The 26,624-nt window shown below is 40.2% G+C and overlaps 34 non-coding genes across 34 annotated transcripts; all 34 read right to left on the bottom strand.

Moving 5' to 3' along the window:
* Positions 1 to 2,812: 2,812 nt before the first annotated feature.
* TRNAS-GGA (transfer RNA serine (anticodon GGA)) lies at positions 2,813 to 2,903 on the bottom strand. The gene is given in 2 exon segments: positions 2,813 to 2,848; positions 2,867 to 2,903. It is a non-coding gene; the product is annotated as a tRNA-Ser (tRNA).
* Positions 2,904 to 2,963: 60 nt separating this feature from the next.
* Positions 2,964 to 3,054, bottom strand: TRNAY-GUA (transfer RNA tyrosine (anticodon GUA)). The gene is given in 2 exon segments: positions 2,964 to 2,999; positions 3,018 to 3,054. It is a non-coding gene; the product is annotated as a tRNA-Tyr (tRNA).
* Positions 3,055 to 3,567: 513 nt separating this feature from the next.
* On the bottom strand, positions 3,568 to 3,658 carry TRNAY-GUA (transfer RNA tyrosine (anticodon GUA)). Its single transcript is given in 2 exon segments — positions 3,568 to 3,603; positions 3,622 to 3,658. It is a non-coding gene; the product is annotated as a tRNA-Tyr (tRNA).
* Positions 3,659 to 4,170: 512 nt separating this feature from the next.
* On the bottom strand, positions 4,171 to 4,261 carry TRNAY-GUA (transfer RNA tyrosine (anticodon GUA)). Its single transcript is given in 2 exon segments — positions 4,171 to 4,206; positions 4,225 to 4,261. It is a non-coding gene; the product is annotated as a tRNA-Tyr (tRNA).
* A 211-nt stretch (positions 4,262 to 4,472) lies between these two features.
* TRNAY-GUA (transfer RNA tyrosine (anticodon GUA)) lies at positions 4,473 to 4,563 on the bottom strand. The gene is given in 2 exon segments: positions 4,473 to 4,508; positions 4,527 to 4,563. It is a non-coding gene; the product is annotated as a tRNA-Tyr (tRNA).
* Positions 4,564 to 4,623: 60 nt separating this feature from the next.
* On the bottom strand, positions 4,624 to 4,714 carry TRNAC-GCA (transfer RNA cysteine (anticodon GCA)). Its single transcript is given in 2 exon segments — positions 4,624 to 4,659; positions 4,678 to 4,714. It is a non-coding gene; the product is annotated as a tRNA-Cys (tRNA).
* A 60-nt stretch (positions 4,715 to 4,774) lies between these two features.
* On the bottom strand, positions 4,775 to 4,865 carry TRNAY-GUA (transfer RNA tyrosine (anticodon GUA)). The gene is given in 2 exon segments: positions 4,775 to 4,810; positions 4,829 to 4,865. It is a non-coding gene; the product is annotated as a tRNA-Tyr (tRNA).
* A 60-nt stretch (positions 4,866 to 4,925) lies between these two features.
* Positions 4,926 to 5,016, bottom strand: TRNAY-GUA (transfer RNA tyrosine (anticodon GUA)). The gene is given in 2 exon segments: positions 4,926 to 4,961; positions 4,980 to 5,016. It is a non-coding gene; the product is annotated as a tRNA-Tyr (tRNA).
* Positions 5,017 to 5,076: 60 nt separating this feature from the next.
* TRNAY-GUA (transfer RNA tyrosine (anticodon GUA)) lies at positions 5,077 to 5,167 on the bottom strand. Its single transcript is given in 2 exon segments — positions 5,077 to 5,112; positions 5,131 to 5,167. It is a non-coding gene; the product is annotated as a tRNA-Tyr (tRNA).
* A 211-nt stretch (positions 5,168 to 5,378) lies between these two features.
* Positions 5,379 to 5,469, bottom strand: TRNAY-GUA (transfer RNA tyrosine (anticodon GUA)). Its single transcript is given in 2 exon segments — positions 5,379 to 5,414; positions 5,433 to 5,469. It is a non-coding gene; the product is annotated as a tRNA-Tyr (tRNA).
* Positions 5,470 to 6,321: 852 nt separating this feature from the next.
* TRNAY-GUA (transfer RNA tyrosine (anticodon GUA)) lies at positions 6,322 to 6,412 on the bottom strand. Its single transcript is given in 2 exon segments — positions 6,322 to 6,357; positions 6,376 to 6,412. It is a non-coding gene; the product is annotated as a tRNA-Tyr (tRNA).
* Positions 6,413 to 6,774: 362 nt separating this feature from the next.
* TRNAY-GUA (transfer RNA tyrosine (anticodon GUA)) lies at positions 6,775 to 6,865 on the bottom strand. The gene is given in 2 exon segments: positions 6,775 to 6,810; positions 6,829 to 6,865. It is a non-coding gene; the product is annotated as a tRNA-Tyr (tRNA).
* Positions 6,866 to 7,978: 1,113 nt separating this feature from the next.
* Positions 7,979 to 8,069, bottom strand: TRNAY-GUA (transfer RNA tyrosine (anticodon GUA)). The gene is given in 2 exon segments: positions 7,979 to 8,014; positions 8,033 to 8,069. It is a non-coding gene; the product is annotated as a tRNA-Tyr (tRNA).
* A 513-nt stretch (positions 8,070 to 8,582) lies between these two features.
* Positions 8,583 to 8,673, bottom strand: TRNAY-GUA (transfer RNA tyrosine (anticodon GUA)). Its single transcript is given in 2 exon segments — positions 8,583 to 8,618; positions 8,637 to 8,673. It is a non-coding gene; the product is annotated as a tRNA-Tyr (tRNA).
* A 362-nt stretch (positions 8,674 to 9,035) lies between these two features.
* On the bottom strand, positions 9,036 to 9,126 carry TRNAY-GUA (transfer RNA tyrosine (anticodon GUA)). Its single transcript is given in 2 exon segments — positions 9,036 to 9,071; positions 9,090 to 9,126. It is a non-coding gene; the product is annotated as a tRNA-Tyr (tRNA).
* A 362-nt stretch (positions 9,127 to 9,488) lies between these two features.
* On the bottom strand, positions 9,489 to 9,579 carry TRNAY-GUA (transfer RNA tyrosine (anticodon GUA)). The gene is given in 2 exon segments: positions 9,489 to 9,524; positions 9,543 to 9,579. It is a non-coding gene; the product is annotated as a tRNA-Tyr (tRNA).
* Positions 9,580 to 9,941: 362 nt separating this feature from the next.
* Positions 9,942 to 10,032, bottom strand: TRNAY-GUA (transfer RNA tyrosine (anticodon GUA)). The gene is given in 2 exon segments: positions 9,942 to 9,977; positions 9,996 to 10,032. It is a non-coding gene; the product is annotated as a tRNA-Tyr (tRNA).
* A 61-nt stretch (positions 10,033 to 10,093) lies between these two features.
* Positions 10,094 to 10,185, bottom strand: TRNAY-GUA (transfer RNA tyrosine (anticodon GUA)). Its single transcript is given in 2 exon segments — positions 10,094 to 10,129; positions 10,149 to 10,185. It is a non-coding gene; the product is annotated as a tRNA-Tyr (tRNA).
* A 60-nt stretch (positions 10,186 to 10,245) lies between these two features.
* TRNAY-GUA (transfer RNA tyrosine (anticodon GUA)) lies at positions 10,246 to 10,336 on the bottom strand. Its single transcript is given in 2 exon segments — positions 10,246 to 10,281; positions 10,300 to 10,336. It is a non-coding gene; the product is annotated as a tRNA-Tyr (tRNA).
* A 61-nt stretch (positions 10,337 to 10,397) lies between these two features.
* On the bottom strand, positions 10,398 to 10,489 carry TRNAY-GUA (transfer RNA tyrosine (anticodon GUA)). Its single transcript is given in 2 exon segments — positions 10,398 to 10,433; positions 10,453 to 10,489. It is a non-coding gene; the product is annotated as a tRNA-Tyr (tRNA).
* Positions 10,490 to 10,851: 362 nt separating this feature from the next.
* TRNAY-GUA (transfer RNA tyrosine (anticodon GUA)) lies at positions 10,852 to 10,942 on the bottom strand. Its single transcript is given in 2 exon segments — positions 10,852 to 10,887; positions 10,906 to 10,942. It is a non-coding gene; the product is annotated as a tRNA-Tyr (tRNA).
* Positions 10,943 to 11,153: 211 nt separating this feature from the next.
* Positions 11,154 to 11,244, bottom strand: TRNAY-GUA (transfer RNA tyrosine (anticodon GUA)). Its single transcript is given in 2 exon segments — positions 11,154 to 11,189; positions 11,208 to 11,244. It is a non-coding gene; the product is annotated as a tRNA-Tyr (tRNA).
* A 61-nt stretch (positions 11,245 to 11,305) lies between these two features.
* Positions 11,306 to 11,396, bottom strand: TRNAY-GUA (transfer RNA tyrosine (anticodon GUA)). The gene is given in 2 exon segments: positions 11,306 to 11,341; positions 11,360 to 11,396. It is a non-coding gene; the product is annotated as a tRNA-Tyr (tRNA).
* A 211-nt stretch (positions 11,397 to 11,607) lies between these two features.
* Positions 11,608 to 11,698, bottom strand: TRNAY-GUA (transfer RNA tyrosine (anticodon GUA)). The gene is given in 2 exon segments: positions 11,608 to 11,643; positions 11,662 to 11,698. It is a non-coding gene; the product is annotated as a tRNA-Tyr (tRNA).
* Positions 11,699 to 15,560: 3,862 nt separating this feature from the next.
* TRNAY-GUA (transfer RNA tyrosine (anticodon GUA)) lies at positions 15,561 to 15,651 on the bottom strand. The gene is given in 2 exon segments: positions 15,561 to 15,596; positions 15,615 to 15,651. It is a non-coding gene; the product is annotated as a tRNA-Tyr (tRNA).
* Positions 15,652 to 15,711: 60 nt separating this feature from the next.
* TRNAY-GUA (transfer RNA tyrosine (anticodon GUA)) lies at positions 15,712 to 15,802 on the bottom strand. Its single transcript is given in 2 exon segments — positions 15,712 to 15,747; positions 15,766 to 15,802. It is a non-coding gene; the product is annotated as a tRNA-Tyr (tRNA).
* Positions 15,803 to 16,014: 212 nt separating this feature from the next.
* On the bottom strand, positions 16,015 to 16,105 carry TRNAY-GUA (transfer RNA tyrosine (anticodon GUA)). Its single transcript is given in 2 exon segments — positions 16,015 to 16,050; positions 16,069 to 16,105. It is a non-coding gene; the product is annotated as a tRNA-Tyr (tRNA).
* A 363-nt stretch (positions 16,106 to 16,468) lies between these two features.
* Positions 16,469 to 16,559, bottom strand: TRNAY-GUA (transfer RNA tyrosine (anticodon GUA)). The gene is given in 2 exon segments: positions 16,469 to 16,504; positions 16,523 to 16,559. It is a non-coding gene; the product is annotated as a tRNA-Tyr (tRNA).
* Positions 16,560 to 16,619: 60 nt separating this feature from the next.
* Positions 16,620 to 16,710, bottom strand: TRNAY-GUA (transfer RNA tyrosine (anticodon GUA)). Its single transcript is given in 2 exon segments — positions 16,620 to 16,655; positions 16,674 to 16,710. It is a non-coding gene; the product is annotated as a tRNA-Tyr (tRNA).
* Positions 16,711 to 16,912: 202 nt separating this feature from the next.
* TRNAY-GUA (transfer RNA tyrosine (anticodon GUA)) lies at positions 16,913 to 17,003 on the bottom strand. The gene is given in 2 exon segments: positions 16,913 to 16,948; positions 16,967 to 17,003. It is a non-coding gene; the product is annotated as a tRNA-Tyr (tRNA).
* A 60-nt stretch (positions 17,004 to 17,063) lies between these two features.
* Positions 17,064 to 17,154, bottom strand: TRNAY-GUA (transfer RNA tyrosine (anticodon GUA)). Its single transcript is given in 2 exon segments — positions 17,064 to 17,099; positions 17,118 to 17,154. It is a non-coding gene; the product is annotated as a tRNA-Tyr (tRNA).
* A 503-nt stretch (positions 17,155 to 17,657) lies between these two features.
* Positions 17,658 to 17,748, bottom strand: TRNAY-GUA (transfer RNA tyrosine (anticodon GUA)). Its single transcript is given in 2 exon segments — positions 17,658 to 17,693; positions 17,712 to 17,748. It is a non-coding gene; the product is annotated as a tRNA-Tyr (tRNA).
* Positions 17,749 to 17,950: 202 nt separating this feature from the next.
* On the bottom strand, positions 17,951 to 18,041 carry TRNAY-GUA (transfer RNA tyrosine (anticodon GUA)). The gene is given in 2 exon segments: positions 17,951 to 17,986; positions 18,005 to 18,041. It is a non-coding gene; the product is annotated as a tRNA-Tyr (tRNA).
* A 60-nt stretch (positions 18,042 to 18,101) lies between these two features.
* TRNAY-GUA (transfer RNA tyrosine (anticodon GUA)) lies at positions 18,102 to 18,192 on the bottom strand. The gene is given in 2 exon segments: positions 18,102 to 18,137; positions 18,156 to 18,192. It is a non-coding gene; the product is annotated as a tRNA-Tyr (tRNA).
* Positions 18,193 to 26,624: the final 8,432 nt, after the last annotated feature.

The following is a 26,624-nucleotide window of genomic DNA, read 5'->3' as shown; positions in this document are numbered from 1 at the left end:
TTCAATAGGGTAATTGGCCTCCAATTTTTCAGAAGAGTCAAATCCCCCGATTTAGGCAACAAAACCACCATCCCTTCTCGCATGCTATTCGGCAAAAGGCCACGGGCTTCGCATTCGGCAACCAAGCGCATAAAATCATCTTTAATTAGAGGGATAAAGAAACGCAGGAACTCATTGGTAAAGCCATCTCTACCGGGGGCCTTCCCTCCGGCCAAATTAGTTAACTCCATGTAAATGTCGCTCCAGGTCACGACGGCTTCGCAGGAATCGCGGTCACCTTCAGTAAGCCTCCCTGATATTAAATTCTTCAAATTGTCAGTAGCGGCTTGAGACGTAACGCCTCGTGTATACAACTCCGAATAAAAACGGAACACTTCCTCCCTTATTAACGCAGGATCTTTGATAATCGCCCCCGAAGGGAGAGTCAGAGAAGTCATTTGACGTTGACGCTGACGAAATTTCTCCAGCCGCAAAAAATACTGAGTGGGGCGTTCCCCCAAATCTCTCCACTCCAACCTCGAACGAACTATTGCACCCTGCAAATCGTTCTCTTCCATATCTCGTAATTTACTCGTTACCGCAGCTATTTCGTCTAAAATCGTATCTGTTTTTAATGGCGAATCTTGTAGGTCTCGAAGCCTATTTTGTAAGTCCGCCCATACAGCCCGCTTCATCAACGCTTTGTGACGCCCGTAAAAAATGCAGTACTCCCGTATTTTAACTTTTAAAGCATCATACCACTCAAAGATATCGGTTAAATAACAAGGCCAAGAATAACTATTTTTAACTGTCCGCTCGATGGCCGTGCAAAAAAGTGCGTCTTCTAAAAAAGTAGAATTAAAACTCCAAGTTCCGGGCCCCCTAAGTATACCACTAGGTTCAAAAATCAGAGAAACACCCTTATGGTCAGAGAAACTACAAAAAACATGCATACACTTTGAAATATTATATACGTCTGAATGTAAAGCAAAAAAATAATCAATTCGAGAACTCACAAAGTTACCAAAAACCACCCCCGATCGCGTATAATCGAATGTTTTTTATGTTGCAACCGCCAAATGTCTACCAACGAGAGATAAGAGGCCCAGCGATGAAGATTCGTCATTCCACTCACCGTAATCTTGGCAGGCGACCGCCGATCAAAAACTCGAGAAACAATATCATTAAAATCACCGCCCAATAGCGGACGATTTAACACACGAACAATTTGAATTAAATTTTGCATAAAAATAGATCTATTGACCGCATCGGTTGGGGCATAAACAGAACCTAAATCAACTTTCTCGCCTTCAATTTCAGCGGAAATAAAAATATACCGGCCCTCGTTAGAACTTATCAAATTACATTCTTTAAAATCAAGTAACCGCGAAATACAAATTGCCACACCGCAAAACTTGGTGTCCAAGTTCAAGTCCACGTAGACCGCACCCGAAAAAAAGTCCGAAAAGTACTTACATGAGACGCCTCCCAATGAGTCTCTTGCAACAACAACACATCATAATGCTTCGCCCACAAAACCAACTTTCGCATCTTCTCTACATCGCGCAAACCGCCTACATTAATCGTCAGAATTTTCACCGGCATTTGGATTCAAATTAATTTGGGTCCATTTACCCGATGGCAACTTCTGAAATATCTTGTGCGGAGGACCTGTAGACGGATTAGTAGCTGAATCGGTGTCACCAGATGAGATCCGGTGCTTGGAACCCCTTTGAGCTTCACCAGTCGGTTTGACGCGGCCCACTTGGTCGGCGCCCATTCCCTGAGACATCGGCGTTGCGTTAGGAGTGGCAATATGAACTTCTTCGTGTCCGGCACCCAATGAACCAGGACCATCGACGGCATCCTTACGACCCTCAGCGAATTGATCAATCGATCCCCCCGCGACAATGACAGGGGGTTGTCCACGCTCCTGTCCCTTCATCTCCACTGCAGGGCGTTCCCAAGTAGGGCAATTACGCACAGCATGACCTTGTGTTTTACATTTACGGCAAATAAATTGAGGGCAATCCTTATATAAATGATCGGATGCCAGACACATATTACAGACTTTAACTTGCGATTCATGAGTGACACGGTAAGAATTTTCTCTATTTAAGACATCCGGAACTCGAAGACTGTAAGGTAACGCTGATTTACCTTCCGGGAGCGTCAAACGGACTGATCGGATACCACAATAGAACCCGGCTTTTTCCCGCCACGAAATCGTACCTCTGACTTCGCAGCCCATCATCGTCAACTTCGCCAGCAACGCCTCATCAGTAACATAATCCGGAAGGCCGAAAAAATTTGCCGTAACAGTTTTTTTGGTGACGCTCGAAATGGCATAAGTAATGCTGTCTACCTCCAACCCAGTGTCAATCGCATCATTAATCAAAGTTTCAGACGAAAATACCAAAATGTAGCCGCCCGTGGACGGAACAACAGATTTCACCGCATCCAAACCATATTGAATTTTCACCGCCTCCGCAACATCGTCAAACTTCGGTAATTTTCCTTCAAAATCCACAAAAAACGACCGTTTAATAATATCCATCCTGGATCAGAAGACCCAGGAGGGAAATCACCCGCAAGAAACCGAAACTAGATAAAAAAGGTTTTAACAGAGAAGAAAAAAAAACTTGAACTAAAATAACAACTTAAAGGCGGCAAACAGGCTTAGCGAAAACGGAGCGAAAAAAGACGAACCGTTCACTACCAAACCTAGCAGCCCCTCTACAGTCCACCGCTCTACCAACTGAGCTATCGACGGTAAGAGATAGTAAAATTATATTTCAATTAAAATAATCAATATTAGAAACGATGAAAGACGTCCGTCGAGCCGGATTTGAACCAGCGATCTATGGATAACTTTGCCACTCGCCCTCTCCAGACCACCGCTCTACCAACTGAGCTATCGACGGTAAAAGAGAATATAATTATATTTCAATTAAAATTATCATTATTATAAACGATGAAAGACGTCCGTCGAGCCGGATTTGAACCAGCGACCAATGGATAACTTTGCCACTCGCCCTCTACAGTCCACCGCTCTACCAACTGAGCTATCGACGGTAAAAGAGAGTAAAATTATATTTCAATTAAAATAATCAGTATTATAAACGATGAAAGACGTCCATCGAGCCGGATTTGAACCAGTGACCTACGGAAAACTTTGCCACTCGCCCTCTACAGTCCATCACGCTTACAATTGAGCTATCAACAGTTGAACAGCGTGAAGTTATATTTAAAACAAAATAATCAATAATATAAACGATGAAAGACGTTCGTCGACCCGGATTTGAACCAGCGACCTATGGATATCTTTGCCACTCGCCCTCTACAGTCCACCGCTCTACAAACTGAGCTATCGACGGTAAAAGGGAGTAAAATTATATTTCAATTAAAATTATCATTATTATAAACGATGAAAGACGTCCGTCGAGCCGGATTTGAACCAGCGACCTATGGATAACTTTGTCACTCGCCCTCTACCGTCCACCGCTCTACCAACTGAGCTATCGACGGTAAAAGAGAGTATAATTATATTTCAATTAAAATAATCATTATTATAAACGATGAAGGACGTCTGTCGAGCCGGATTTGAACCAGCGACCTATGGATAACTTTACCACTCGCCCACTACAGTCCACCGCTCTACCAACTGAGCTATCGACGGTAAAAGAGAGTATAATTATATTTCAATTAAAATAATCATTATTATAAACGATGAAGGACGTCCGTCGAGCCGGATTTGAACCAGCGACCTATGGATAACTTTACCACTCGCCCTCTACAGTCCACCGCTCTACAAACTGAGCTATCGACGGTAAAAGTGAGTAAAATTATATTTCAATTAAAATTATCATTATTATAAACGATGAAAGACGTCCGTCGAGCCGGATTTGAACCAGCGACCTATGGATAACTTTGCCACTCGCCCTCTACCGTCCACCGCTCTACCAACTGAGCTATCGACGGTAAAAGAGATAAAATTATATTTTAATTAAAATAAGCAATATTATAAACGATGAAAGACGTTCGTCGACCCGGATTTGAACCAGCGCCCTATGGATGTCTTTGCCACTCGCCCTTTACAGTCCACCACTCTACCAACTGAGCTATCATCAGTTGAACAGCATGAAAACATATTTTAATTAAAATAATCATTATTATAAACGATGAAAAACGTCCGTCGAGCCGGATTTGAACCAGCGACCTATGGATAACTTTGCCACTCGCCCTCTACAGTCCACCGCTCTACCAACTGAGCTATCGACGGTAAAAGAGAGTAAAATTATATTTCAATTAAAATAATCATTATTATAAACGATGAAAGACGTCCGTCGAGCCGGATTTGAACCAGCGACCTTCGGATAACTTTGACACTCGCCCTCTACAGTCCACCGCTCTACCAACTGAGCTATCGACGGTAAAAGAGAGAAAAATTATATTTCAATTAAAATAATCAGTATTATAAACGATGGAAGACGTCCGTCGAGCCGGATTTGAACCAGCGACCTATGGATAACTTTGCCATTCGCCGTCTACAGTCCACCGCTCTACCAACTGAGCTATCGACGGTTGAAAACCAGGAAATTATATTTTAATTAAAAAAATTGTTATTATAAACGGTGAAAGAAGTCCGTCGAGCCGGATTTGAACCAGCGACCTACGGATAACTTTGCCACTCGCCCTCTGCAGTCCACCGCTCTACCAACTGAGCTATCGACGGTAAAAGAGAGAAAAATTATATTTCAATTAAAATAATCAGTATTATAAACGATGGAAGACGTCCGTCGAGCCGGATTTGAACCAGCGACCTATGGATAACTTTGCCATTCGCCGTCTACAGTCCACCGCTCTACCAACTGAGCTATCGACGGTTGAAAACCAGGAAATTATATTTTAATTAAAAAAATTGTTATTATAAACGGTGAAAGAAGTCCGTCGAGCCGGATTTGAACCAGCGACCTACGGATAACTTTGCCACTCGCCCTCTACAGTCCACCGCTCTACCAACTGAGCTATCGACGGTAAAAGAGAGAAAAATTATATTTCAATTAAAATAATCAGTATTATAAACGATGGAAGACGTCCGTCGAGCCGGATTTGAACCAGCGACCTATGGATAACTTTGCCATTCGCCGTCTACAGTCCACCGCTCTACCAACTGAGCTATCGACGGTTGAAAACCAGGAAATTATATTTTAATTAAAAAAATTGTTATTATAAACGGTGAAAGAAGTCCGTCGAGCCGGATTTGAACCAGCGACCTACGGATAACTTTGCCATTCGCCCTCTACAGTCCACCACTCTACCAACTGAGCTATCATCAGTTGAACAGCATGAAAACATATTTTAATTAAAATAATCATTATTATAAACGATGAAAAACGTCCGTCGAGCCGGATTTGAACCAGCGACCTATGGATAACTTTGCCATTCGCGGTCTACAGTCCACCGCTCTACCAACTGAGCTATCGACGGTTGAAAACCGTGACATTATATTTTAATTAAAATAATTGTTATTATAAACGGTGAAAGACGTCCGTCGAGACGGATTTGAACCAGCGACCTATGGATATCTTTGTAATTCGCCCTCTACAGTCCACCGTTCTACCAACTGAGCTATCGACGGTTGATAACCACCGTTCTACCAACTGAGCTATCGACGGTTGAAAACCAGGAAATTATATTTTAATTAAAATAATTGTTATAATAAACGGTGAATGATGTCCATCGAGCCGGATTTGAACCAGCGACCTATGGACATCTTTGCCATTGGCCCTCTACAGTCCACCGCTCTACCAACTGAGCTATCGACGGTTGAAAAGCGAGAAATTATATTTTAATTTAAGTAATTGTTATTATAAACGGTGAAAGAAGTCCGTCGAGCCCGATTTGAACCAGTGACGTATGGATATCTTTGCCATTCGCCCTCTAAATTCCACCGCTCTACCAACTGAGCTACCGACGGTTAAAACCGTAAAATTATATTTTAATTAAAATAATTGTTATTATAAACGGTGAAAGACGTCCGTAGAGCCGGATTTGAACCAGTGACGTATAGATATCTTTGCCATGCGCCCTCTACAGTCCACCGCTCTACCAACTGAACTATCGACGGTTAAAGAGCGTGAAATTATATTTTAATTAAAGTAATTGTTATTATAAACGGTGAAAGACGTCCGTCGAGCCGGTATTTGAACCAGTGACGTGTAGATATCTTTGCCATGCGCCCTCTACAGTCCACCGCTCTACCAACTGAACTATCGACGGTTAAAGAGCGTGAAATTATATTTTAATTAAAGTAATTGTTATTATAAACGGTGAAAGACGTCCGTCGAGCCGGATTTGAACCAGCGACCTATGGATATCTTTGCCATTCGCCGTCTACAGTCCACCGCTCTACCAACTGAGCTATCGACGGTTGAAAAGCGAGAGATTATATTTTAATTAATATAACATTTGTTATATACGGTGAAAGACGTCCGTCAAGCCGTATTTGAACCAGTGACCTATGGATATCTTTGCCATTCGCCGTCTACAGTCCACCGCTCTACCAACTGAGCTATCGACGGTTGCAGACCATGAAATTATATTTTAATTTAAGTAATTGTTATTATAAACGGTGAAAGAAGTCCGTCGAGCCCGATTTGAACCAGTGACGTATGGATATCTTTGCCACTCGCCCTCTACAGTTCACCGCTCTACCAACTGAGCTATCGACGGTAAAAGAGAGTAAAATTATATTTCAATTAAAATAATTGTTATAATAAACGGTGAAAGACGTCCGTCGAGCCGGATTTGAACCAGCGACCTATGGATATCTTTGCTATTCGCCGTCTACAGTCCACCGCTCTACCAACTGAGCTATCGACGGTTGAAAACCGTGAAATTATATTTTAATTAAAATAATTGTAATTATAAACGGTGAAAGACGTCCGTCGAGCCGGATTTGAACCAGCGACCTATTTATATCTTTGCTATTCGCCGTCTACAGTCCACCGCTCTACCAACTGAGCTATCGACGGTTGAAAACCGTGAAATTATATTTTAATTAAAATAATTGTTATTATAAACGGTGAAAGAAGTCCGTCGAGCCCGATTTGAACCAGTGACGTATGGATATCTTTGCCACTCGCCCTCTACAGTCCACCGTTCTACCAACTGAGCTATCGACAAGAAGAACGGGAAATTATATTATAATTAAAGTAATTGTTATTATAAACGGTGAAAGAAGTCCGTCGAAACGGATTTGAACCAGCGACCTATGGATATATTTGCCATTGGCCCTCTACAGTCCACCGCTCTACCAACTGAGCTATCGACGGTTGAAAACCGTGAAATTATATTTTAATTAAAATAATTGTAATTATAAACGGTGAAAGACGTCCGTCGAGCCGGATTTGAACCAGCGACCTATGGATATCTTTGCTATTCGCCGTCTACAGTCCACCGTTCTACCAACTGAGCTATCGACAAGAAGAACGGGAAATTATATTATAACTAAAGTAATTGTTATTATAAACGGTGAAAGAAGTCCGTCGAAACGGATTTGAACCAGCGACCTATGGATATATTTGCCATTGGCCCTCTACAGTCCACCGCTCTACCAACTGAGCTATCGACGGTTAAAGAGCGTGAAATTATATTTTAATTAAAGTAATTGTTATTATAAACGGTGAAAGACGTCCGTCGAGCCGGATTTGAACCAGCGACCTATGGCTATCTCAGTAATTCGCCCTCTACAGTCCACCGCTCTACCAACTGAGCTATCGACGGTTGAGACGCATGAAATTATATTTTAATTAAAATAATTGTTATTATAAACGGTGAAAGACGTCCGTCGAGCCGGATTTGAACCAGCGATCTATGGATATCTTTGTAATTCGCCCTCTACAGTCCACCGCTCTACCAACTGAGATATCGACGGTTGAGAGCAGTGAAATTATATTTTATTTAAAATAATCATTATTATAAACGATGAAAGACGTCCGTCGAGCCGGATTTGAACCAGCGACCTATGGATAACTTTGCCACTCGCCCTCTACAGTTCACCGCTCTACCAACTGAGCTATCGACGGTAAAAGAGAGTAAAATTATATTTCAATTAAAATAATCAGTATTATAAACGATGAAAGACGTCCATCGAGCCGGATTTGAACCAGCGATCTACGGAAAACTTTGCCACTCGCCCTCTACAGTCCATCACTCTTACAACTGAGCTATCAACAGTTGAACAGCGTGAAGTTATATTTAAAATAAAATAATCAATATTATAAACGATGAAAGACGTTCGTCGACCCGGATTTGAACCAGCGACCTATGGATATCTTTGCCACTCGCCCTTTACAGTTCACCACTCTACCAACTGAGCTATCATCAGTTGAACAACATGAAAACATATTTTAATTAAAATAATCATTATTATAAACGATGAAAAACGTCCGTCGAGCCGGATTTGAACCAGCGACCTACGGATAACTTTACCACTCGCCCTCTACAGTCCACCGCTCTACAAACTGAGCTATCGACGGTAAAAGAGAGTAAAATTATATTTCAATTAAAATTATCATTATTGTAAACGATGAAAGACGTCCGTCGAGCCGGATTTGAACCAGCGACCTATGGATATCTTTGCCATTCGCCGTCTACAGTCCACCGCTCTACCAACTGAGCTATCGACGGTTGAAAACCGTGAAATTATATTTTAATTAAAATAATTGTTATTATAAACGGTGAAAGACGTCCGTCGAGCCGGATTTGAACCAGTGACGTATAGATATCTTTGCCATGCGCCCTCTACAGTCCACCGCTCTACCAACTGAACTATCGACGGTTAAAGAGCGTGAAATTACATTTTAATTAAAGTAATTGTTATTATAAACGGTGAAAGAAGTCCGTCGAGCCCGATTTGAACCAGTGACGAATGGATATCTTTGCCATTCGCCCTCTAAAGTCCACCGCTCTACCAACTGAGCTATCGACGGTTAAAGACCATGAAATTATATTTTAATTAAAATAATTGTTATAATAAACGGTGAAAGACGTCCGTCGAGCCGGATTTGAACCAGCGACCTTTGGATATCTTTGCTATTCGCCGTCTACAGTCCACCGCTCTACCAACTGAGCTATCGACGGTTGAAACCCGTTAAATTATATTTTAATTAAAATAATTGTTATTATAAACGGTGAAAGACGTCCGTCGAGCCGGATTTGAACCAGTGACGTATAGATATCTTTGCCATGCGCCCTCTACAGTCCACCGCTCTACCAACTGAACTATCGACGGTTAAAGAGCGTGAAATTACATTTTAATTAAAGTAATTGTTATTATAAACGGTGAAAGAAGTCCGTCGAGCCCGATTTGAACCAGTGACGAATGGATATCTTTGCCATTCGCCCTCTAAAGTCCACCGCTCTACCAACTGAGCTATCGACGGTAAAAGACCATGAAATTATATTTTAATTAAAATAATTGTTATAATAAACGGTGAAAGACGTCCGTCGAGCCGGATTTGAACCAGCGACCTTTGGATATCTTTGCCATTCGCCGTCTACAGTCCACCGCTCTACCAACTGAGCTATCGACGGTTGAAACCCGTTAAATTATATTTTAATTAAAATAATTGTTATTATAAACGGTGAAAGACGTCCGTCGAGCCGGATTTGAACCAGCGATCTATGGATATCTTTGCCATTCGCCGTCTACAGTCCACCGCTCTACCAACAGAGCTATCGACGGTGGCAGACCATTAAATTATATTTTAATTTAAGTAATTGTTATTATAAACGGTGAAAGAAGTCCGTCGAGCCCGATTTGAACCAGTGACGTATGGATATCTTTGCCATTCGCCCTATAAAGTCCACCGCTCTACCAACTGAGCTATCGACGGTTAACGACCATGAAATTATATTTTAATTAAAATAATTGTTATAATAAACGGTGAAAGACGTCCGTCGAGCCGGATTTGAACCAGCGACCTATGGATATCTTTGCTATTCGCCGTCTACAGTCCACCGCTCTACCAACTGAGCTATCGACGGTTGAAGACCGTGAAATTATATTTTAATTAAAAATAATTGTTATTATTAACGGTGAAAGATGTCCGTCGAGCCGGATTTGAACCAGCGACCTATGGATATCTTTGACCATTGGCCCTCTACAGTCCACCGCTCTACCAACTGAGCTATCGACGGTTGAAACCCGTTAAATTATATTTTAATTAAAATAATTGTTATTATAAACGGTGAAAGACGTCCGTCGAGCCGGATTTGAACCAGCGACCTATGGATATCTCTGCTATTCGCCGTCTACAGTCCACCGCTCTACCAACTGAGCTATCGACGGTTGAAGACCGTGAAATTATATTTTAATTAAAAATAATTGTTATTATTAACGGTGAAAGATGTCCGTCGAGCCGGATTTGAACCAGCGACCTATGGATATCTTTGACCATTGGCCCTCTACAGTCCACCGCTCTACCAACTGAGCTATCGACGGTTGAAACCCGTTAAATTATATTTTAATTAAAATAATTGTTATTATAAACGGTGAAAGACGTCCGTCGAGCCGGATTTGAACCAGCGATCTATGGATATCTTTGTAATTCGCCCTCTACAGTCCACCGCTCTACCAACTGAGATATCGACGGTTGAGAGCAGTGAAATTATATTTTATTTAAAATAATTGTTATTATAAACGGTGAAAGACGTCCGTCGAGCCCGATTTGAACCAGTGACGTATGGATATCTTTGCCATTCGCCCTCTAAAGTCCACCGCTCTACCAACTGAGATATCGACGGTTGAAAACCGCGAAATTATATTTTAATTAAAATAATTGTTATTATAAACGGTGAAAGACGTCCGTCGAGCCGGATTTGAACCAGCGACCTATGGATATCTTTGCCATTCGCCGTCTACAGTCCACCGCTCTACCAACTGAGCTATCGACGGTTGCAGACCATGAAATTATATTTTAACTTAAGTAATTGTTATTATAAACGGTGAAAGAAGTCCGTCTTGCCCGATTTGAACCCGTGACCTATGGATAACTTTGCCACTCGCCCTCTACCGTCCACCGCTCTACCAACTGAGCTATCGACGGTTAAAGACCATGAAATTATATTTTAATTAAAATAATTGTTATAATAAACGGTGAAAGACGTCCGTCGAGCCGGATTTGAACCAGCGACCTATGGATATCTTTGCTATTCGCCGTCTACAGTCCAACGCTCTACCAACTGAGCTATCGACGGTTGAAGACCGTGAAATTATATTTTAATTAAAAATAATTGTTATTATAAACGGTGAAAGATGTCCGTCGAGCCGGATTTGAACCAGCGACCTATGGATATCTTTGCCATTGGCCCTCTACAGTCCACCGCTCTACCAACTGAGCTATCGACGGTTGAAACCCGTTAAATTATATTTTAATTAAAATAATTGTTATTATAAACGGTGAAAGACGTCCGTCGAGCCGGATTTGAATCAGCGATCTATGGATATCTTTGCCATTCGCCGTCTACAGTCCACCGCTCAACCAACTGAGATATCGACGGTTGAGAGCAGTGAAATTATATTTTATTTAAAATAATTGTTATTATAAATGGTGAAAGAAGTCCATCGAGCCGGATTTGAACCAGCGACCTATGGATATCTCAGTAATTCGCCCTCTACAGTCCACCGCTCTACCAACTGAGCTATCGACGGTTGAGACCCACGAAATTATATTTTAATTAAAATAATTGTTATTATAAACGGTGAAAGACATCCGTCAAGCCGGATTTGAACCAGCGACCTATGGATATCTTTGCCATTCGCCGTCTACAGTCCACCGCCTTTTTTTTTTTTAATTATATCATTAAAAAAATTAACGACGCGTGTATGGTACAAAAAGCGAAATGCAACAAGATAATAGAACAAGAAAAAAATACGAAGTAACATTTGAAAAATCGGTCGCGAAAATGAACATCGATAAAGAAAGAAAAACGATTAGATAATATTGATTAAACAATAGTGAGAAATAAAAAAATAAAGCAACGTTTCAAACACTATTAGTATATCCCACGTCTATCCCTAGAACTAGTAATGTATCAAGCTATTTAGGCAACCCGCAATACTCAGCCCATAATAGACCGGTTATACCCCCTGTTGTACCAATCCAAAATCAACCACAATTACTACAGCCATCAGTTGCCCCTAGTCAAAGTTATTGGCAAATACCTGTTTCAAGACCACCTAAAATCCCTCATATTAAATTTAGTGGAGATGAACATTCCGATCCTAAAGACTTTAAAGATAGTTTACTCGAATACCAAGATGCCATGCGCATATCCGAAGATGATCTAATTAGAATCCTACCACTACTATTGGAAGGTCAAGCCAAGACCTGGTACCGTAGAAATAGGGCTCTGATACAGTCCTGGAGAGAATTTGAAATCCTCTTTGACCAGCAATTTCTCACAGGCTTCTATAATAATAAAATCTGGTGTCGCATTTACGAGTCCAGACAAAAAGAGGGAGAATTGGCAGAGACGTATGTCGAAAAGTTGATAGCCTTATATAATCAGCTATCCGATACTAATCGTCCCTCGGAAGTCATGATTATACAACAAATTCGAATGGGTCTCTTACCAAAATATAATGCTTTATTACAATCTAATACAATGTATACCTTACGAGATTTACAGATGGCCGTCATGAATGCTGAACCGATCGTTCAAGCATTTGGAGGTCCTGAGCCTTACCAACCCTCGGCAAGGACCAGGCCACAAATTGGGTATACTACTAACCAACAATTGCAAAGACCGCCTAGAGTAGCTGGAGCCTGCTATCGATGTGGATCAACTGAGTACTACAGTCGCTACTGCCCAGAGAATGCAAAGCCAATACAAGCAAACGGGGACCCACGAATTTCTTCCCTCCAAGAAATGTCCAATCAACAAATGGAGTTGGTTCCACCTCACCCTACGCCCACTATACCAACAGGTTTCCAAAGGAATTCAGAACCTGAATTGCCAATAACCAGTATAATGGTACTACAGGAGCCGTCTCAGGTTGAAGGGAGGACTACCATTAAAGAAAACCAGCAGCCACCACCTACCCTAATTCAAGCGGGCGTTGTACTAGGAGCCAGACCAGAACTCAGTAACCCGAGAGATGACCAGACGCCTCATGAAACCCACTCGCCGATAATGAGTGAAACAATTGCAGAGGATCCAATAGTTCTGGATCGAGTCCAAACTACGACGATTCACCAAACTAAAGTAACGGATTCTGAAAATCAACTTTTGGACTTTCCTACTAGTTCAATAGCCCAAATCAATCCATACTCTTCGGACAATCTACGTCGCGAACGAAAACCAGAGACTGATACTTATGTAGAAACTCCTACTACAAAGTCATCAGAAAAACAAATTCTAGAACGTGAAACTGTCATCAATATGCCCTCACCATCAACTGAGGCTCGAAAACCTACAGTTGACTACGCTGGAGACTTTGGTAACGGTACTGAAATTTCTAGGGGGAGAATAAAGTGTCAGAGACGACACGAGAGGCTGTCGGACTGCCCAGAGGGGCTGGTGAAACGAGAGCCGAGACCAAAGTTCGGAGAGTCCATGTGTTTTGTTCAAGTCAAGTGAATTATTTAACGTTATTGTGTTGGACCATATTATGTTGAGTGCGTGGTCAAGACCGAAGGTAAACGACCGGAAGAACCACGTAAGACTATTTTTCATTTAAAGTGTGATACTGAAAAAGTGTATGTTAATGTTTCGATAATTATTCAGTGGCTACAATAAGATAAGTGTAGAAAAGTACTTAAATTGATACTAAGGTGTGACCAAATAAAGACTTTATTGCATTTACTTGAACTGTATTATTTTCACTCAACTCCTCAATTTATTAGCACGGTTATCCCGAACAATATAAATTTCGATGTAACGGCGGACGAGTAATTCTCGTTAATTTAATTGCGCGGGAGTGGCGAATTTTAAAGAACTGTAGATCCCTCCTACAAAAATCGGCACGATTTTCCTAAAATTTTCGCCCAAATCGAAAGCAGCCGTTATAAAATCCATCACCATTAATTTGTAACTTATACTTTGAAACCGTAATCATCCGGGATCACAAAGTCCTTATACAGAGGACTGGTAACAGGCTGACCCTGATACCGACACACCCGAGCAAAATATTCGTTCTCCGAAGATGGCGGCCAAGCAACCTCCTTAGGCCACCACTCAGGCCGGCGATGACCCTCGAAAGGGTACAGACGCATAGCAACGGGAACCCTTTGAACTTTCGTAGCAGAGCCAGAAGAAGAAGACAGCTTCTTACCGACATCGCCATCGCTGGACGACATCGAATGCTTAGCACTCCGACGTGGATCAGACTTGACACCGGCATCGACGATGGAAGATTCACCGCTACCGGCCCGGACCGGAGAACCTTGAGGAATAGCGACTGAGGCAGGATCGACGACCATCGCTTCACCGTCACCACCACCGCCAGACGCCGCTTCTAAATCACGGGATGCCATCCGGGGCCATAAAGGACACTCCCGAACAACATGTCCCTGCTTCTGGCACTTAAAGCACTTGAAATCAGGACAATGGCGATAAATATGGTCAGGAGAATAACACTTATTACATATTTTCAACTGAGAATCATGTCGGACAGCGTAAAACTTCTCTCGACCAACAGCATCGGCAACTCGTAAGCGATATGGTAATGATGACAGACTCTCAGGTAAGGTAACACGAACGGTACGAAGTCCGCAATAGAATGATGCCTTTTTATGCCACACAAGCGGACCCTTGATTTCACAGCCAAGCGACGTTAATTTGGATAAAACGGCTTCATCAGTCACAAACTCAGGTAAGTCCGAAAAGGCGACAGTCACAGTCTTCGCAGAAACGCTTGAAATTTCATATATCTCACCATCAATATCCAAGCCCGAATCTATAACGCCCGTGACATCGGCCAAAGTCTTCAAGGTGAGAATGTAACCTCCCTCATCACAGACAACTAAAGCAGAAGCACAATCGAGACCAAAGTTCGCAATCACCGCCGTAGACACAACTTCAAAACTTGGTAGATTTCGTTTAAAATCAATAAAAACCGATCTCTTGAATGCGTCCATCCTGGGTAGAAACACCCAGGAGGGATTACCAAATTAATAAATTAACAACTATTGAATTAAATGCACGAATAATAAAAGAAATAAAAATAAATTGGCAAAAAACCCCGCTTAGGCTTAACGCGACGAAAACACGGAGTGCAAAATCGAACGACCTTCACTCTCCAAAAGCTCGAACGCAACTCCCCAACTGAGCTCCGCTCTACCAACTGAGATATCGACGGTAGAAGAGCGTGAAATTATATTTAAATTAAAGTAATTGTTATTATAAACGGTGAAAGACGTCCGTCGAGCCGGATTTGAACCAGCGATCTATGGATATCGTTGCCATTCGCCGTCTACAGTCCACCGCTCTACCAACTGAGCTAACGACGATTGAAAACCATGAAATTATATTTTAAATAATATAACATGTGTTATAAACGGTGAAAGACGTCCGTCGAGCCGGATTTGAACCAGCGACCTATGGATATCTTTGCCATTCGCCGTCTACAGTCCACCGCTCTACCAACTGAACTATCGACGGTTGAAAACCGTGAAATTATATTTTAATTAAAATAATTGTTATTATAAACGGTGAACGACGTCCGTCGAGCCGGATTTGAACCAGCGACCGATGGATATCTTTGCCATTGGCCCTCTACAGTCCACCGCTCTACCAACTGAGCTATCGACGGTTCGAAAAGCGATAAATTATATTTTAATTAATATAACATTTGTTATAAACGGTGAAAGACGTTCGTCAAGCCGGATTTGAACCAGCGACCTATGGATATCTTTGCCATTGGCCATCTACAGTCCACCGCTCTACCAACTGAGCTATCGACGGTTGAAAACCGTGAAATTATATTTTAATTAAAATATTTGTTATTATAAACGGTGAACGACGTCCGTCGAGCCGGATTTGAACCAGCGACCGATGGATATCTTTGCCATTCGCCGTCTACAGTCCACCGCTCTACCAACTGAGCTATCGACGGTTGAAAACCGTGAAATTATATTTTAATTAAACTAATTGTTATTATAAACGGTGAAAGACGTCCGTCAAGCCGGATTTGAACCAGCGACCTATGGATATCTTTGCCATTGGCCCTCTACAGTCCTGCGCTCTACCAACTGAGCTATCGACGGTTGAAAAGCGAGAAATTATATTTTAATTAATATAACATTTGTTATAAACGGTGAAAGACGTTCGTCAAGCCGGATCTGAACCAGCGACCTATGGATAACTTTGCCATTGGCCCTCTACAGTCCACCGCTCTACCAACTGAGCTATCGACGGTGCGAAAAGCGATAAATTATATTTTAATTAATATAACATTTGTTATATACGGTGAAAGACTTCCGTCAAGCCGGATTTGAACCAGCGACCTATGGATATCTTTGCTATTCGCCGTCTACAGTCCACTGCTCTACCAACTGAGCTATCAACGGTTGAAAACCGTGAAATTATATTTTAATTAAAATAATTGTTTTTATAAACGGTGAACGACGTCCGTCGAGCCGGATTTGAACCAGCGACCGATGGATATCTTTGCCATTGGCCCTCTACAGTCCACCGCTCTACCAACTGAGCTATCGACGGTTGAAGACCGTGCAATTATATTTTAAATTAAGTAATTGTTGGTGAAAGACGTCTGTCAAGCCCGATTTGAACCAGTGACGTATAGATATCTTTGCCATGCGCCCTCTACAGTCCACCGCTCTACTAACTGAGCTATCGACGGTTGAAGAGCATGAAATTATATTTTAATTAAAGTAATTGTTATTTTAAACGGTGAAAGACGTCCGTCGAGCCGGATTTGAACCAGCGACCTATGGATATCTTTGCCATTCGCCGTCTACAGTCCACCACTCTACCAACTGAGCTATCGACGGTTGAAAAGCGAGAAATTATATATTAATTAAAGTAATTGTTATTATAAACGGTGAAAGACGTCCGTCGAGCCGGATTTGAACCAGCGACCTATGGATATCTTTGCCATTCGCCGTCTACAGTCCACCGCTCTACCAACTGAGCTATCGATGGTTGAAGACCGTGAAATTATATTTTAATGAAAGTAATTGTTGGTGAAAGACGTCCGTCAAGCCCGATTTGAACCAGTGACGTATGGATATCTTTGTTATTCGCCCTCTAAAGTCCACCGCTCTACCAAATGAACAATCGACGGTTAAAGAGCGTGAAATTATATTTTCATTTAAGTAATTGTTATTATAAACGGTGATGACGTCCGTCGAGCCGTATTTGAACCAGTGACGTATGGATATCTTTGCCACGCGCCCTCTACAGTCCACCGCTCTACCAACTGAGCTATCAACGGTTGAAGACCGCGAAATTATATTTTAATTAAAATAATTGTTATTATAAACGGTGAAAGACGTCCGTCAAGCTGGATTTGAACCAGCGACCTATGGATATCTTTGCCATACGCCCTCTACAGTCCTCCGCTCTACCAACTGAGCTATCAACGGTTGAAAACCGTGAAATTATATTTTAATTAAAATAATTGTTTTTATAAACGGTGAACGACGTCCGTCGAGCCGGATTTGAACCAGCGACCGATGGATATCTTTGCCATTGGCCCTCTACAGTCCACCGCTCTACCAACTGAGCTATCGACGGTTGAAGACCGTGCAATTATATTTTAAATTAAGTAATTGTTGGTGAAAGACGTCTGTCAAGCCCGATTTGAACCAGTGACGTATAGATATCTTTGCCATGCGCCCTCTACAGTCCACCGCTCTACTAACTGAGCTATCGACGGTTGAAGAGCATGAAATTATATTTTAATTAAAGTAATTGTTATTTTAAACGGTGAAAGACGTCCGTCGAGCCGGATTTGAACCAGCGACCTATGGATATCTTTGCCATTCGCCGTCTACAGTCCACCACTCTACCAACTGAGCTATCGACGGTTGAAAAGCGAGAAATTATATATTAATTAAAGTAATTGTTATTATAAACGGTGAAAGACGTCCGTCGAGCCGGATTTGAACCAGCGACCTATGGATATCTTTGCCATTCGCCGTCTACAGTCCACCGCTCTACCAACTGAGCTATCGATGGTTGAAGACCGTGAAATTATATTTTAATGAAAGTAATTGTTGGTGAAAGACGTCCGTCAAGCCCGATTTGAACCAGTGACGTATGGATATCTTTGTTATTCGCCCTCTAAAGTCCACCGCTCTACCAAATGAACAATCGACGGTTAAAGAGCGTGAAATTATATTTTCATTTAAGTAATTGTTATTATAAACGGTGATGACGTCCGTCGAGCCGTATTTGAACCAGTGACGTATGGATATCTTTGCCACGCGCCCTCTACAGTCCACCGCTCTACCAACTGAGCTATTAACGGTTGAAGACCGCGAAATTATATTTTAATTAAAATAATTGTTATTATAAACGGTGAAAGACGTCCGTCAAGCTGGATTTGAACCAGCGACCTATGGATATCTTTGCCATACGCCCTCTACAGTCCTCCGCTCTACCAACTGAGCTATCGACGGTTGAAGACCGTGAAATTCCGCAGAAAAGGTAATCCTATAGACCTAATAACATTTAAGGATATCCGATAAAAATGTCAGAAGCTATTAAATCATGACAAAAAATTGCACGAAAACTCGATCGTTGACGACCTAAAGGCAAACTCTAGCAAATTATTCAAGTACGTAAATTACAGAATTAAAGGAGAAAATGGCAATATTGTTTTAGAAGAAAATAATTTACCCTTAAACAGTTCAAAGACCGTGGTAATAAGTTTCACTCGGAAAACGACCAGAAAAATAAACTACCCATATATAGTAAATGGAACTCTACTTGAACGTAAAACCTCGGTAAAAGACTAAGGAGTAGTTTTCGATTCTAAACTTAGCTTTGAACAGCAAGTGAAAACTTTAAAAAGTGACTGTACAAAAAGACTCTACGCAGTTTTAAAAATAGCCAAGAATCTTAACTCTCCGCGAATCTTTTTAATTTTGTACATATCATTAATACGGTCCAAAATTGAATATTGCTGCCATATTTGGGCTGGGTGTAGTGTTTATTTGCGTAATGCGGCAGAAGGTATTCAAAATAAATTTGCAAAATTTTACTCATTAAACTTCCATCATCAAGAGATTTAATCTGCCCGCGATACAGAATCGAATACGCCTGCACGATATAATGTTTATTTATAATCTGTTGAATAACGGTATCGATTGTCCCGATCTATTGGCGGAGCTTGATCTTAATATTTCAAAATTTAATACAAGAAAGCAAAATGTATTTTACTGTCAAAACGCTGTAACAAAAAATCCTTTAAAATGAATGCAAAATACGTGTAATACGGTTTGTGCGAAGTTAGATTTCTTTACTTTTAATAAATGTAAGTTCAAAAAAGAGATGAAAAAAATATTAGATACATAAAATGTAAATTTTAAAATTTTTTGTAAATTTTAAAAATTGTTACCAAATGGAAAAAGGAAAAACAGACAATTCACGAACATTGTTAAGTTTTCTAAACTTTTTATGTTTATGAATAACTATTTATGTTAATTTAAAACCATTGTATAACGCGAGATAATTTTTGGCTCCAGATATTGCATGGAATTTTGTACATCTAAATATTTTCGGGTGCTTTTAGACTTTTTGACTAAAACGGCGAGCATAATAAAATAATTAAAAATTATTGGAAATATTACAAATTAGGACTGTAGAACTTAAAATTAAAACCTCAAATTAAAAAGGATTGCATAACTTTGTAACGCCATTTATTAGGCTTATTTTAATTTAGCAATTTTTAATTTTCAAACGGGTAAAATTATTTTAATTGCACACTTTACCTCCGGAGTAAAAATATAGAAAGGGTAGTTTTTGTGAAAGAGTTCTTTTAAACCTGTCAAAGTAACCCTCTTTTTGGGTGATGTATGAGGTTCTGCGCTTTGGATCCACGCGCGGTGCCTCTATTGACCCCCAGTCGTCCTATTGGGGGGAGCGAGAGCAATTTACCTGCTGGTCAGGGTTTTCTCTCGTTAACCCTTCGGCGGGGATGACCATGATCAACCAGGAGAACGTCGCCCGCTCGCTAAACGCGACGGTGGGTCTAGCTTTTGTCAAAGGCTTTGATCTTACAGCTCTCTCTTACTCTTTCTATGGAAAGATAGTTTTTCCCCTCTTCTGCCCCAGGTTCCCTTCATTTTATAAAAATAAATGAGTTGCCAATTACCCAGTAGCTATTTTTACCACGAAAGATTTATTTGCTTATTGTCGGTATATATATATTTTTCTTTTCGCGAATGTATTTTCTCTTCTTGGAAACTTTTATGACCACTTTGACGAGGGTCCTCTGTATAATTGGGATTTCCCAATGTGCGCGTCGTTTTTCTCACAGAGTGTGGGAACCAGAACTTAGTTAAAGGGTTGGGCTTGGCTATTGGCCTTCCGAATGAACCCACCAATCCTAAGTGTAAGGGGTCACGTCATGTCCATCGTGACCTATTTTAATCAGTGCCCCTGGAACCTGATTGGTAACCACGTTGGTACCCGCGCCAAAAACTGATTCAACAAGAAATATAAAAACAACGAACGTTTCAAGAAAAGGAGAGAGAGATGAAAATTTCCAATCTATCGTGCAAGACATAATCAGTCCCACTCCCGAATAGAAATTCGACTATGTTCTGAAAACTTAATGTTTCGAACTTGCGCGTCCAGTAAAAGTTCGGACTCTAAAATATTTGCGCGTCCAGCAATACAGTTTGAAAAAGAGGCGAATAGCCCATTCGGTAACTCGCTGCGCGGCGCCTACGGAGTCTCCGACGCACGGAACACCGTTTCATCACGAAACCAACGACGAGATGTCAACATGGACTCGAAAAACTGTTTCGTAATTATTTTATATTATCTTGCTTCCATTCATCATTAATTCTTATGAATTAATGATTAAAATGTTAAGTCCTTACTTGGACAATATTTAAATTGATTGGGGAATATTCCCCCTATAATATAAACTCCTTATTTGGAGTCTGTCCTTATTTGGACATGTTAAAATTAGTTTCTTTAACATCAAACGTTTGATTAATTAAATCCTTACTTGGATAATTTTAAGTAGTAAGCTTAAAACTACTATGCATGTTTATTTTATTTTATTGTGTATTATTAGTGCATGTTCTTTTTATTTTGTTTATTGTTATTTGTGGTTTTGTTACCCGATAGTAATTAGTATTAAAATATGGTAAATTGGCAACTCATTTCAGCCCCTTTCTTTAACTTAAGCCTATTTCAAAGATCAAACCCCTAGACAATCAACGTGCCTCATTTAAGGTATTTCCATTCGTTTACTAACGCCTCCTCGCTCAACCCAATAGTGAAATTGACGCGAGCCACCCGGACCTAATTAGTTAACCTAAGAGTCTTTTAAAAAGGTCACAACTTAATAGAAAAAGGATTGTATAACTTAAAACCTTAAATTATTAGCATTGCAAACCAAAAAAATAGTATTGTTTAACCAAATTTGTATAATATAATTTATTGTAAAGTTTTTCGTCTTTTTAAAAAACAAAAAACGAAAAACAAAAACCTGTTAAGTTTTTAAAAGTGTTAAAAAAACATGTTACTTTGCAGGAAAAAAACACTGTTTCAATTCAATAATTGTTATTATAAACGGTGAAAGACGTCCGTCGAGCCGTATTTGAACCTCTTTGCCACTCGCCCTCTACAGTCCACCGCTCTACCAACTGAGCTATCGACGGTTGACGTGCGTGAAATTATATTTTAATTGAAATAATCAATATTATAAACGATGAAAGACGTCCGTCGAGCTGGTTTTGAACCAGCGACCTATGGATAACTTTGCCACTCGCCCGATATAGTCCACCGCTCTAACAATTGAGCTATCGATGGTAGACGAGCATTAAATTATATTTAAATTAGAATTATCAATATTAAACGATGAAGAGTAGGAAGTGTCACACTTATGAAACAATATTAAAAACTTATGATATTAAAAATCATAAGTTGTGATTTTGCAAAATAATTATATTTGAAAGTACTTTAGTTTAAAGTCCGTTTCTTTAAAATGAATGCTGCAAACGTGGGTTGATGATTTAGATCTCATGTTCGGTTCAAAATCATTTCTGGCGATGACTTTAAGCCATTCATTGCATAAAATATTATCACTTGGAAACTCGTGGAACGATAACCCAGCAACGTTTTTCCTATTCGTCAACTTACAAAATGTTACAGAGCAAACTTTAACCATTTTAAATCATGTTTTGAACAGTTTAATAATAATATAACGTAATAATTAAATTTAAAAATAGAACCAATGATGTATTTACAGATATTTTTTTGTGTTTTTAATTTTACATTTTAAAATTTCGCGGCGCGCAAGACAATGTGGAGGGTTATTTTCGTTACGGAGTCAATTCCTCATCTTAAAATTTTATCGATTTTAAAAGAATATTGTGTGCGAAATAAATATCATAAAATTACAAACATAGGCCTAAAATAAAGCGTAAACCTTACTTCAAATCATATAATCACAGCGTTGACAAAAATCGCAAAGATAACAGAAAAGGTTCCTAAAAGTGGGACTCTTTCGAAAAATCTTCCCCGCAGGATAACTTTAAAAGGGCTATCCCGCCTTTAAGAGCGCCAAGCGGAATTTTCCAACGTAAATCGGCTTTTCCTCATACGCTCGTTAAGCACATTAAGCTGGGGGCCCTTCTACTGCGAGTAGCAATGAATCTTAGCTGGCCGTGCTTAGATATACACCAATTAGGAGAAGGGCGGAAATTTGAACGCAAAAGCGCGAGAATTTGATTTGCTAAAGACCTTAAGGTTTATCGGAGAAGCGCATAAATTTGATAGCTAAAGCGCGGGAATTTGAATGCAAAAGACCTTAACTTTGATTGGAGAAGCGCGTAAATTTGATGCTAAAGACTGTTACTTTGATAGGAGAAGCGGGAAAATTTGATCGAAAAAATGGGATAATTTGAATGCTAAAGACCGTAACTTTGATCGGAGAAGTGAGTATATTTGATGCTAAAGACTGTTACTTTGATAGGAGAAGCGGGAAAATTTGATCGAAAAAATGGGATAATTTGAATGCTAAAGACCGTAACTTTGATCGGAGAAGTGAGTATATTTGATGCTAAAGACTGTTACTTTGATAGGAGAAGCGGGAAAATTTGATCGAAAAAATGGGATAATTTGAATGCTAAAGACCGTAACTTTGATCGGAGAAGTGAGTATATTTGATGCTAAAGACTGTTACTTTGATAGGAGAAGCGGGAAAATTTGATCGAAAAAATGGGATAATTTGAATGCTAAAGACCGTAACTTTGATCGGAGAAGTGAGTATATTTGATGCTAAAGACCGTAATTCTGATAGGAGAAGCGGGAAAATTTGATCGAAAAAATGGGATAATTTGAATGCTAAAGACCGTAACTTTGATCGGAGAAGTGAGTATATTTGATGCTAAAGACCGTAATTCTGATAGGAGAAGCGGGAAAATTTGATCGAAAAAATGGGATAATTTGAATGCTAAAGACCGTAACTTTGATCGGAGAAGTGAGTATATTTGATGCTAAAGACCGTAATTCTGATAGGAGAAGCGGGAAAATTTGATCGAAAAAATGGGATAATTTGAATGCTAAAGACCGTAACTTTGATCGGAGAAGTGAGTATATTTGATGCTAAAGACCGTAATTCTGATAGGAGAAGCGGGAAAATTTGATCGAAAAAATGGGATAATTTGAATGCTAAAGACCGTAACTTTGATCGGAGAAGTGAGTATATTTGATGCTAAAGACCGTAATTCTGATAGGAGAAGCGGGAAAATTTGATCGCTTAAGTGAGGGAATTTGGCCGTATAGTACAGTCATTTCACAGGTTGACCGATAATTAATTAATGGATTTTTTTCTCTTCGGTTTCTTATGTATTTTGGGACGTTCTTTCAAGCGGTGAAGTCTCTCTACTCTCCTCTTTGTTCTTCCGCCGCCATCTTGGAAAATGGCTGACCAAAACTACATAATTGGAAGTAGCGTCTGTTCTATTGTTCTTGGAGCTTCAGGAGTAGTCTTAAACGATTCCTTAGCTAACTCTGTTATAAAAACGAGCAAATGCCGTATTTATGAAAATAACACCTTAAAAACTATTTAATAAATATACATTAAATTTATCGGATATGCATGTCCTTCGGATCCAGTTTTATAAAAACAAGGCCAAAATTAACGTTCGCAAGGACTATATAAACAGGTCGGTTAACAGTTAGTTCGACGCCGAGTTTGCTTTACAGGGGTAAGCAATCGAGAGATGGCGCCAATAGTTCCTAAATTGTAACGAAAACGTACTAGTGGTGCCACCTCAAGAATTTCTGAAATTAAAAACCAAATCCTAACATCGCCCTGCCCCTGTGACTTACTACCCAGTTATACATCAGTAAACCCACCAATACGGGATGATTTATCTCAAACTGCTTCAACATTGTGTTATATATAAATTGCGTGAATGCAGTTAAAATAATTAGATAGTCTAAGCCCCACTGTGTTGATAGGCTCCCACGATAAATATCTACGCGTCGCCGAAACGCACAGAAAAGCTTTGTGGAATACAACAGGTTTTCGTTCAATGCGGTATGAGTGTAATCCTTCTGTTAAGCTTCGTTCATACGTTGGGTCGAAACCGTAGAAAACAGTTTAGAAGTGGTTTGAATTCACTTAAGATCGATTGTATCAGTTTTAAAACCGTAGTTCAACCCTGCTTGTGAACGTTATTTTATAGTTAGGTCATGGACTGTAAATTTTAGAGGACGAGTAAAGCGTAGCCTTCCCCTGTAGAATTTTGGTTTCCCCGAGCATCAATCACTTCGAACTAGAGAGAGAGAGTCCGTCAAGGTCATTTGTACCACGCATAGAGATAGACCCCCCCCCCCCCCGCGCATGTTATCTGGAAATCTGGCCGACCGAATGACACGCGCTTTAGTTTTTTTTTATGACCTTGAGCGACTCCCGTCAGCCTGATCGGTGAACGGGGCGTAAAATACCTCGGGAATACCGGTCCTCTAAAATTTACAGTCCGTGGTTAGGTGTCATGTTACAACGAGACCCTACGCAATCTTTAAGGCTATAGACGCTTCTCCCAATAATGGATAAAACACCTGATTTTTATCATACCAATGTTGTTGCCGACAACGGACTTTACACTGGGTGGTAAAGGTGAGGTCATAGTAAAAACAGTAATCAGTCTAAATAAATTTTAGTTCTTTAAAAGTTTGTTACTGCGCGTCAGACCGTGGTAGTACTTTACATTTGATTGATTAGAACTCAACTAGTAGAAGCAAATTTAAGGAAGTGTTTGCTAAGAAAAAATTAACCTAAACTCGGAAAAATGTTAAACGCATAAGTTTGAGACATGGACTGGTGTGAAAAGTGTGTGATATGCGCCGAGAAACAAATGTTCGCGTGGATAAAGGACTGACTACTTTAATCACCGCTAATAAAAGCAAAATTGGTCTGTAAGCCATCAACTCTTAAGCTAAATCGGCCGGAGTTGCCAGAGCATCCGCTCTCATTCCCACTGCTGTGTGCGAAGTGGCGAGCTGGTCGAACCATTGCTGCACCTTCTGCTGGGTTGAGCGGCTTGCGTCGAGGGTGCGACCACCAGTAGTGGGGTTCTGCTACCCATGCTGGTTTTGTCACCTGTCCGGGCTTGTGGATGATGATCGACCTCCGGTGGTGTGATTTAAATCTTACCGGTACACCGGGCTATAAATTCTGACACATGTTAGATTACACGAGATTTGTCATCGGGAATACACACGAGATAAAAATATTATAAGTGCAATAGAATCTCAATCCTAAGCATCTAATCAAGGTGAAGAAGAAACCGTTCTACGTTCTCAAACAACACCGTTTGTCTTCAAAAAGCATTGCTTGTTTTGCAGCAAGGAGGCTAATGTCCTTACAACTAAAGTCGCACAAGTTAGACGAAAAGATCTAGAAGTGTTTGAAGTGCGTACGATGAAAGTAAAATCTTCTCTTCTAAAACAAGCTGAATTGCGGGGTAATGAAATTGGTAGACTAGTTTCCTCTCGCGTTAATAGCGTGAATTGATCTTGTGGCGGCCGAGGAACGGTACCACAACTTGTTATAAGAATTTCTTCTCGGTTACAAGAAGAAATTTAATTTAAAGCACTTTCCAATATCTTGAAGAAAATACAAGTGAATGTCAATATTCACTTTCCGAACTTGAAGCAAAGCTACAATCACTGACTGAAGATGAAGTTGAAACATATGGTAAGAAGTACCTTAAATAGGTTTTATACGAATAATTTTCGGATATGGATAGTAAAGAGAGGAACGGAAAATTTATTATCCGAACACCGAGCCCTAGAGTTAATCATGAAAACCAATTGAGATCAGCCACCAAATTATTTTTTAAAGAATTATCGATTTTATAGTATGCCAATAAAGAATTATCGAGAAAACGATACTTTATAGTACGTGCTTGAAATTA

The sequence above is a fragment of the Leiobunum rupestre genome, chromosome 11 (genome assembly GCF_980474605.1).
Source record: "Leiobunum rupestre chromosome 11, qqLeiRupe1.1.hap1, whole genome shotgun sequence".
In the NCBI taxonomy this organism is placed as follows: domain Eukaryota; kingdom Metazoa; phylum Arthropoda; class Arachnida; order Opiliones; family Sclerosomatidae; genus Leiobunum; species Leiobunum rupestre.
Note: the sequence above shows the minus strand (reverse complement) of the source record. Positions and strands in the feature narration are given on the sequence as shown.